The sequence below is a fragment of the Podarcis liolepis genome (genome assembly GCF_965112155.1).
Source record: "Podarcis liolepis genome assembly, chromosome: 2".
NCBI classification, from domain to species: domain Eukaryota; kingdom Metazoa; phylum Chordata; class Lepidosauria; order Squamata; family Lacertidae; genus Podarcis; species Podarcis liolepis.
This window is the reverse complement of record NC_139555.1, coordinates 92,347,479-92,357,005: the sequence shown is the minus strand read 5'-3', so window position 1 is coordinate 92,357,005 and position 9,527 is coordinate 92,347,479.

Sequence of the window (9,527 nt, the reverse complement as noted above, 5' to 3'; positions counted from 1 at the left end):
CGTTTTTAGAGGAGGAAAACAAGGGAAAAAATATTCTGAATGAAACAGTGGACGTATCATTTTTGTGCTTCATGCTGTGGCCACAGACATGTGATCTGATGGTGAATTTGGGGTGACCCAATGCAAAAATCCTGAGAATCCCTGTGGATCCATGCTTTGTAACCACGTTTTTGCACCATTGCAGCCCCAGGCAACAGTGGGTGCGTGATTTTTTTTGGGGGGGGGACAGGCTGTAGCCATGGACATGCTATGTGCTCTGATGGTGAATTTTGGCTGACCCAATGCAAAGATCCTGAGGATCCATGTGGACCCATACTTTTTAACCACGTTTTTGCACCATTGCAGCCCCAGGCAACAGTGGGTGCGTGATTTTTTTTTGGGGGGGACAGGCTGTAGCCATGGACATGCTATGTGCTCTGATGGTGAATTTTGGCTGACCCAATGCAAAGATCCTGAGGATCCATGTGGATCCATGCTTTGTAACCACGTTTTTGCACCATTGCAGCCCCAGGCAACAATGGGTGTGTGATTTTGGGGGGGCAGGCTGTAGCCATGGACATGCTGTGTGCTCTGATGGTGAATTTGGGGTGACCCAATGCAAAGATCCTGAGGATCCATGTGGATCCATGCTTTGTAACCACATTTTAAGTGGGGAGGGAAGGAAAAACACAGAAGGCTAAGAATGCAGGAGAGGGCTATAACGTGAGGAAAGGAAGGCAAAAGTTTCCCCCCACCCACCCACCCAAGCCAGCCAGCGTGCGCTCTCTCCCTCTCCCTCTCCCTCCCACCAGCATGACAGAAGAAAGCATTTTAACTGCAATAAGAACTATTTAGCAGCGAAACCTAAGCTTTGCCATCCCTTAAGAGGTACAGACACTGTAATCTTCCAGATCGCATGAATTTACAGGCAAAACACTGTTTAAGGATTTCATCCTTTTAAATGGAAGAAAGCATATTTGAATGCTGTGTGTCTCCAAAAACAAAAAGCAGGAAGTCAAATCAGAATTTTAAGCCGAACCTGTAATCTCTCTTCCCTTCACAAACATTGTTCCCTCCGGAGCAGGGAGAGGATAGAGCGACGCTCTGCTCTCCTCTCTACTTGCCTGGAGGGGAGGGGCTTTCCCTGCTCTTTGTTTGGACGCTCTGCTCTCCTCTCTACTTGCCTGGAGGGGAGGGGCTTTCCCTGCTCTTTGTTCCGTTTGAGCAAACACAGCAACGAAACAGAGCAGGGTAGGCAGTAAGACCCTGAGGCAGAATGAAGGAAAGCAGCTTCCTGTCTCACGGAGCTCCCTTCTCCCTGAAGCGCGGTTTGATTTTTGCCTCATTTTTCGGCTCCAGGGAGCACACATTCGCTCCATAACACGCACAGACATTTCCCCTTCCTTTTTAGGAGCAAAAATCTGCGTGTTATAGAGCGAAAAATACGGTAATTGCCCAGTCAAATATTAGCTAGATATTTAGCTAACTGCTCTGTGGATGTAAGCCTGGATTTGACGTCTGAGCATTGGTATTTGCAGATCACTCCAATTTATGAATGCATTCATGTGTATACATGCAAGGGAATAGAGTACATTGCTGGGTTCCTAGTGCTGAGCGATGACAGAGGCGGGCAAAGCCATTTGATTACCAGAGGTGCACTTGGATGGTATATTCCAACTCATTCACTCTGATTATCCAGAGGACCACTGCCAGTTGACCCCTGTGTTATAAAGGCCCAACCAGCCTCCACTGGAAGTTGGGCATTTAGTGTCGTCATTCTTCCAGCAAAGATTTGACAGGTACCCTCACTTTTGACCTCAGGAGTCTCTTGAAGACCTTATGTAGACAGACTTATGTAACTGTTCAAATGTTTTGATTTTTCAGTCATTTAAGAGTCTATTTCTTACTGCTATTATATTTCACTCTATATATTGCTGCACACCATCATGCTATATTGTTATAACTGGCAGCATATAAATACTTTTATAAATGTTGCAGTAGACATGCCATTGAAGAGAGAAAAAATATAGTGCGCACAACGGAAACTTGGTGGAATGGAAAGAACCAGTCAGATACAGTTATATTTACAGATACAAACTCTGTAGAAAAATCAGTGGAGATGGAGGTGGCGTCTCTCTGTTTGCCAAAGAGGGCATAGAGCCCAACAAGCTGGAAATCCCAAGAAGGGCAGACTGCTCCACAGATTCATTGTGGGTGGCAATACCATCCCTCATGCATACTGGGGACATTCTGTTGTGACACTGATCTGACTCAGCTGGTACAGCACGAGACTCTTAATTTCAGGGTTGTGGGTTCGAGCCCCACCTTGGGTGAAAGGTTGCTGCATTGCGGAGGGGTAGGCTAATGATCTTCATAGTCTCTTCCACTCTGCAAGTCTATAATTCCCCTGAGCCAAATGTTCAGGGGGATCTTGGGAGGCCGAAGGAAATAAAGCAGGCATCTAAAAGAGAATATTCTCTAGTAATAGCAGTTCACTTGGGAACATGATTGCTGCTGTCCCCAATACTAGGTGGTCTCACCTGTTGTGAGAGTGATCCCACAGTGCGGCAGAATTCAGATTGTCCCTGTGCACCCACAAAACTCCTTCAACATAGTCTCCCATAATTATAGCAATCAACATATGGTAACATATGTTAATTAATAGCTTTTAAAATGTATTTTCTGTTACAGCTACAACCAGGGAATAGTATCCGTCATCTTCTGAATTTTGGATCTCAGTAAGAGTACAGTGACATTTTGTAGATGAAACTGAGACACTCTTTCAACACTCATTTTCATTTAGTAAGAAATCCAGCAATCATCGCATAGAAAATATGCTCTATGGCTAATTAGCATCAATAGTTTGAACATGTGCATGTGTTCAAACATGAAACAAATTGCAACAGTAAACAGACCTAATCATAACAGATTGCAATATCAGACATAAGGTAATCCCTGATGCCTTGCTGACTGACTGAGAACCATGCAACAAAGCTGCTAGGTTTGCCAGCGCTTCTCCTCTTGACTATATTAGATGACGGGCATGTTTATAATCTAACTAATTACAAAAGAGATGAACAATGCAATTCTAGGGAGACACTAATTTAAATTATTGCTATGCATTCCCACAAGTCACAGCATTCCAAACTGTTGACTACATTTTCCTTTTAAAAGAGGCAAAACGAAGTTTGAGAGGAGAGCTTGTTTGAACCCCTCTTGTGCTTGGAAGGGAGTCAGCTTTCAGTCCAGGCTCCTGATGTGCTCTTGAGGTAGTAAGCATGTGCAAGCAGTCTGTCACAGGTATGGCCTCTAAGAACACAAGAGCCTGCTGGCCCATCTAGTCCAGCTTACTGTTCTCAAAATGGCTGACCAGATGCTTGTGGGAAACCAAGCAGGATTCGAGCACAGGAGCCCTCTCCCCTCCCACGGTTTCCAGCATTGCTGCTTCAGACTTTGGAGGCTAAGCTTAGCCATTGTAGCTAGTAGCTTTTGATAGCCCTCTCCTCCATGAATTTGTCTGTAATTTTACATGCCACTGAAAATATTATTGTGAAATGATATATAATATTTTTGAGAATACAAGGTGCTTTGAATGATGATGGCTAGCAACCAACATGGTTTTCAAAGGTGATTAGACAAATCCATGAAAGAATCAGGCTATCAATGGCTACTACTATGTAATTTCTGGGATGAGAGGAAACAAGCCTCTGAATACGGTGGTACCTCGGGTTAAGTACTTAATTTGTTCCAGAGGTCCGTACTTAACCTGAAACTGTTCTTAACCTGAAGCACCACTTTAGCTAATGGGTCCTCCTGCTGCTGCTGCGCCGCCGGAGCACGATTTCTGTTCTCATCCTGAAGCAAAGTTCTTAACCTGAAGCACTATTTCTGGGTTAGCGGAGTCTGTAACCTGAAGTGTATGTAACCTGAAGTGTATGTAACCTGAGGTACCACTGTACCAGTTTTTGTGAAATGGCTGTGGGAAAGAGCTATTGTCCTCAAGTCTGCCTCTTGAATCTCTAATAGGCTTTCCCCATCACCCGCTACTTGACACTCGAATCCAGGACACTCGAATCCAGGACTCTCTGCATGCCAAGCACAGAGGTCTACCATTGAGCTATGGTCCCTACCATGGGTGGACATTGACTCTCATTCTCAAGAATAGCAATTTTGTTTTATATCATTTTGTTGTTGTATACAATATCTGTCAGGCAACTCACTGATCTGTCAGTCTTGAGAATAGATTCTGTACAGATTTTAAAGCTTTTGATAAAAAGAAATTACTAACTTGAAGCAATAGTTACAACTGGATTGTAACTGTGACACATGAGTATTTCAACAGTAAGGTAAAGGTAAAGGGACCCCTGACCATTAGGTCCAGTCGTGGCTGACTCTGGGGTTGTGGCGCTCATCTTGCTTTACTGGCCGAGGGAGCCGGCGTCCAGCTTCCGGGTCATGTGGCCAGCATGACTAAGCCGCTTCTGGCGAACAAGAGCAGCGCACGGAAACGCCGTTTACCTTCCTGCCGGAACAGTACCTATTTATCTACTTGCACTTTGACGTGCTTTCGAACTGCTAGGTTGGCAGGAGCAGGGAGCGAACAACGGAACAGTACTCATTCATAATTCATAAAAATTATAAGAACACCATTCCCTATGTGCTGCCTTCTTTCTTGTGATATATGAAAAGCATCAGGGAGTTTAGCCATTTAATAAATTCTATGCAGGGATTCCAGCAGATCTTACATGCTAACCTCATTTTCAAAAGGCACCAGGAAGGAATATTTAACCTCTATGAGTGATTTGCAAAAGACCAAAATGTTTGAGCTCTGAGCCAGGAAGCTCCTAACTTAAATTCTGCATGAAACCATGAACTCACCACGTCACTGCTGTGAGCATCAATCTAGCCCACTTTTGTTTGCCATATATGGATAATACTGACTTACGTACCTTGCAAGGGTTATTGTAAACATTACTAACAGATTTGAATAGTGTAGTGTAATATTAGCTGCAAGAAGCAGGTTTCTTTCAAAGCTTTCTGCATTTTAAAAGCTTGCATTGTTTTCTGTATCATTATTGATTCAACGTGGAGTGATTATATAGATAGGATAATAAAGAAAGGAAGATATTAGATGTCTTCTTCTGTCAGCTTGTGAGCCAATGTGACTGAAAGGTATTGATTAGTTCCAAAGATTCTATTATCCCAAGACCTATTGAGTTTTTACTTACCTAGTATTTGCTGTAATCCTCCACAGAATTTTCCAGGAAATCTGGTATGTTATATCTTAAAGGTCTTAGGGTTGAATCGTTTCATATACTTCTTTACAGTGCTCATTGGCACTTGGCAATCTCAGCTGTCACTACTTTGACAAAGGTGGAAGAAGTTACAATAAGAAGGGAGGGGTTGGATGGATGCTTTTTATATTCTGTCCTTCACATACTTGTACTGCTAACTGTGCACTTCAGATGTGGAATAACAAAATTATGTGGCATCAGTCTTCGGTATCGGCTTCCATAGTTAAGAACCTTCTTCAATAGATGTATAAAATGAGCAGTGAGGACAGGCAAAATAACATTGCTGTGTAAGACATTGGCCTGGTTTGCATGTCACGCTAAGCCAAATCATGACTTAGTGCAGATGCACGAGTGTGCAGACTGCTAAAGAGGAGATCAAAGCTAATTTGTCCTTATTGGCCATTCTGCTGGTCTGCTGAGCTAGGCTATGGTTTGGTGTAGCATGCTGACCAAACCTGGCTTGTGATCTAACTCTCCTGAATAAACCAGGAGCTGTAAACAGTAAGACAAACGTTGTGGTTAATCTGGACATGATTAAACCATGAGCCTGTGTTTGGATGACACACTAAGCCAAACCATGGCCCAGTGCATTGCTGCAGCAGAATGACCGAGAAGGAGCAAAATGACCACGGCCTCCCATTTAGCAGTCACATTCTTCCACATTTGCACTAAGCCCTGGTTTAAGCACCAATCAAAATGGAGGGAGTGGGTGAAACCCCGCACAAAATATACACGACAAAACAAACAACACATATATTCATGAAATATGTTATTTTTAGGAAATAACAAATTATTACTAATAATAGTGCTCTATTTGACTATCACTCAATCGGAAGTCAGCACTATAAGGTGCTTTTTGGCAATTATATTTAGCATCTCTATCACATTTCTTTGTGAATATTTAAAGGAACACTGATATTTGTGAAAACAATGACATTGAATCAAGTAAGTCAACTTTTGTCTTTGTTTGGCAGGAAGCTTAGTTGGAAGGCATGGTGATCTAGTAAAGTTTGCAATATCAAATATTCTGTTTGAGTGAGTAGATGGCTCGAGCAGAATTAAATACAATCAAACTGCAGAAAATGAAAGCTTCTTACATTTACTGTTTTTAATTCTAACCCAAATACTTCTGCAAATGATTTTCCTCTTTAATCACCAAGAGACTTTTATCACAGCTTGAGTTACTGAATGATCTATGTTTAAATATCAGCTGATGATAGCTGAAATAATACAGCTTAAATAGCTTCTTATATTAGCACACTGGATGCTAGAATTTTTGAAATTATGCGTGACTTGTAGCTTTGAAGACAGGAAGGCCAGTGGTGTTAATGAACCATTAGAAGGTTTTTTTTTATCTATGGCGCTTCTGTCGTTCTCCATTAAAAACAACAGGAAAATAACCAAAGGTGATATAGAAGACTACAATTATTTTCGGGAAATTGCCTTTCCATGCTTTTCTTTTCCTTCAGAGTACTTTCCTTTTGTTAAACTTTCTAGAGAAAATAGGTTACCTTTCTTCACTTACTTCCTGTTGGAGATAAAAAGCAAGTTAACAAAAAGAATTTGTTCCCTTTCTTTTAGAAATGGAACTGTCTTCTAAAGCAGCTTTCAATATTTAATCTTTTGTTTTATTTTATTTTGGCCACGGGACATATAAATGACCAGGAAGATTGCTTACTCAGAGAGACAGTGCTCCTGTGACCCTGGACCAGGCATAGGCAAACTCGCCCCTCCAGATGTTTTGAGACTACAGTTCCCATCATCCCTGACCACTGGTCCTGTTAGCTAGGGATGGTGGAGTTGTAGGCCAAAAACATCTGGAGGGCGGAGTTTGCCTATGCCAGCTCTGGACAAATAGAAACAATAGAGCATGTGCTTCTCCAGTGCCTATACTATAGAGACATTTGTACTAGCCTCATCTTACCATCACTGCATAAGTACCCAGAGCTCACAGGACAATTCTGTACCTCCCTGCTGCTTTCAGATACCAACCCTGCTACAACATACAACGTTGCCAGATTCTGCACAGCAGCTTTCAAAATTTGTCAGATGATGACCTGTGCCACAAACTAGATTTAATGAAACTTCTTACTGGACAAGAGTTTGGTGACAAGATTTCAGATTTCAGTTCTTGGCAAATTCAACAAGTCTACTGTTCCTATTGCTAAACGCTAGGTGGCAGGGTCCGTCAGAAGTCCATCAGCTACTCACCTAGCAGAGGCAGCTGCTCTACATAAATGAGATGGATGTATCATAAAACATGATCAGATCATAATGCAGAAATTATTTTTATTGCACACGGAACTAAAACGCTGTTAAATTTTATGCCCTTCACACTCTGCTCTCAGCTGCCTATTTTGCATTGTCTGGTCTTTCAATAATATTTTATTTCCTAGAAAAGAGACCGCTTGATGCCTTATATCTCTGCCCAATCACTGAGGTCACTGAGGGAATTGTTGTTAGAGGCAAAATAGTGGGATAAGTTTGCAGGGGGGAAAACGACAATGGAAATATGTGGAGTAATCCTATGTTTACCCAAAATAAAGTTCCAGTGTATTCAATGGATCTTACTCCAAAGTAAGTATGCATACAATTGCAGGCGTAGGTTTTTTAAACCACAACAATTTTTTCCTCTTTTATTGCTGTTTCTATTTTTATGACGTTTTACTGTTTTTATCAATGTGTTTTATCGTAAGCCACCTTGGGATTTATTTATTTTATTGGATTGAAAGGTGGGGTATGTTCAATGCAGAAAATAAATCACCTAGTTGTATTTTGTATCCCCACATGAGAACAACTCACAAAAAGAGACTGGTGGTGAATTATAAAGAAATAATCTGGAATTTATTTTAATGGAACGATACACATTTTTAGTAGAAGCTGGCTTCAGAATTTGAGAATATGGAAATGGAATATGGATACAATGTGGTAGTTGAAGATACAGCAGAATATCTCCCAAATCCCAGCTGATCCAGAACCCAGCCAACTAAGCTGAACCCAGCAGATCATGAACCGGTGTAAGCACTGAAAAAGTGGTGTTCAAGGGACGTGCCAGGGATGTGATTAAGGCTGGATCAGCTTGGTCATGTGACCTAGCAACTCACTGAAAGTTAAGTCAGCAAGAGGGTGGTGTAACTCAGAACACGTTAAAAGACTTGTTCTCCCTCTGTTAGGCATAGGCTGGCCAGCCAGCAGCCCTGCAGCTGAATGAAGCTTGGATCTGGGGTTTGGATCTGGTGCTTTACTCCAGCTTATTGTGCATAGAATTGCTCCCTATATCTTTGCAAAATTTAAAAATATAAAGGGATTGCACCCAAACATTTAGCCACCAGATGGTGCCCATGCTTCTTCATTTCATTTGCGGAGATGTTGAATTGCTGCCATCTTATTCAAAGAAGGGTTGTGCTGTAAGCATTTCAAACAGAAGCATTTGCAAAAGGATGTGTGTGTGTGTGTGTGTGTGTGTGAGAGAGAGAGAGAGAGAGAGACGCCCCTAACAAATAGTTGCACTGTCCCTGCAGCTCTGAGACGAACAGGGGTAAACCTCTGCTGTGTTACATGTCTTCAGTTTCAGCAGAGTGAACCCTGTCACAGACACATTTTATACCTTTTAAATGACATTTTAGGGAACAATTAAGAAGCTAGACCAAGTCTTGCATGTAGTAAAGCAAGGTTTCTAAATGCTTAAAGCAGGGTTAAGCCATATAAAGTTCACTAATTTAATATACCCCATTTCCAAATTGCTCTCAATCCTCTTTTTCCTATGTCAGCCTATCCTGATTTTTTAAAAAAGTTTCTGCTGGGGTTTTCAACTTTCTTCAAGAGACAAGCAGAGACTGCAGCTCTTGAACATCTTCCCAAACACCTACTTTTAATTCTTTTAAATGCATTCAAATACAGGCAACCCTGATTGGCCTGGGAGTTATATATATAATCTTTATTATGGTCCAACAACCCATAACATAAATACAGAATAAAATACAGACTCTTATAGACAACCCCCCAGGGAAGGGAGACCGAAGCGTTATTCGTTTAGTCATGGGTATGTTGATCTTTGATCCGTATGACTACTGAAAGAAACTTTGCCATGGCCACTGTGATATCGTTGGACTTGTCGTCCGGAAGATATTTGATATAGTAGGCTTTGGATTGACCCGGCTGATTTGCCAATAGTGGTTTAATCAATAGTTCCCTCACTTGATCATATTGTCCACAATGCAATAAAATATGCCTCATGCAGTCGACATCCTGAGA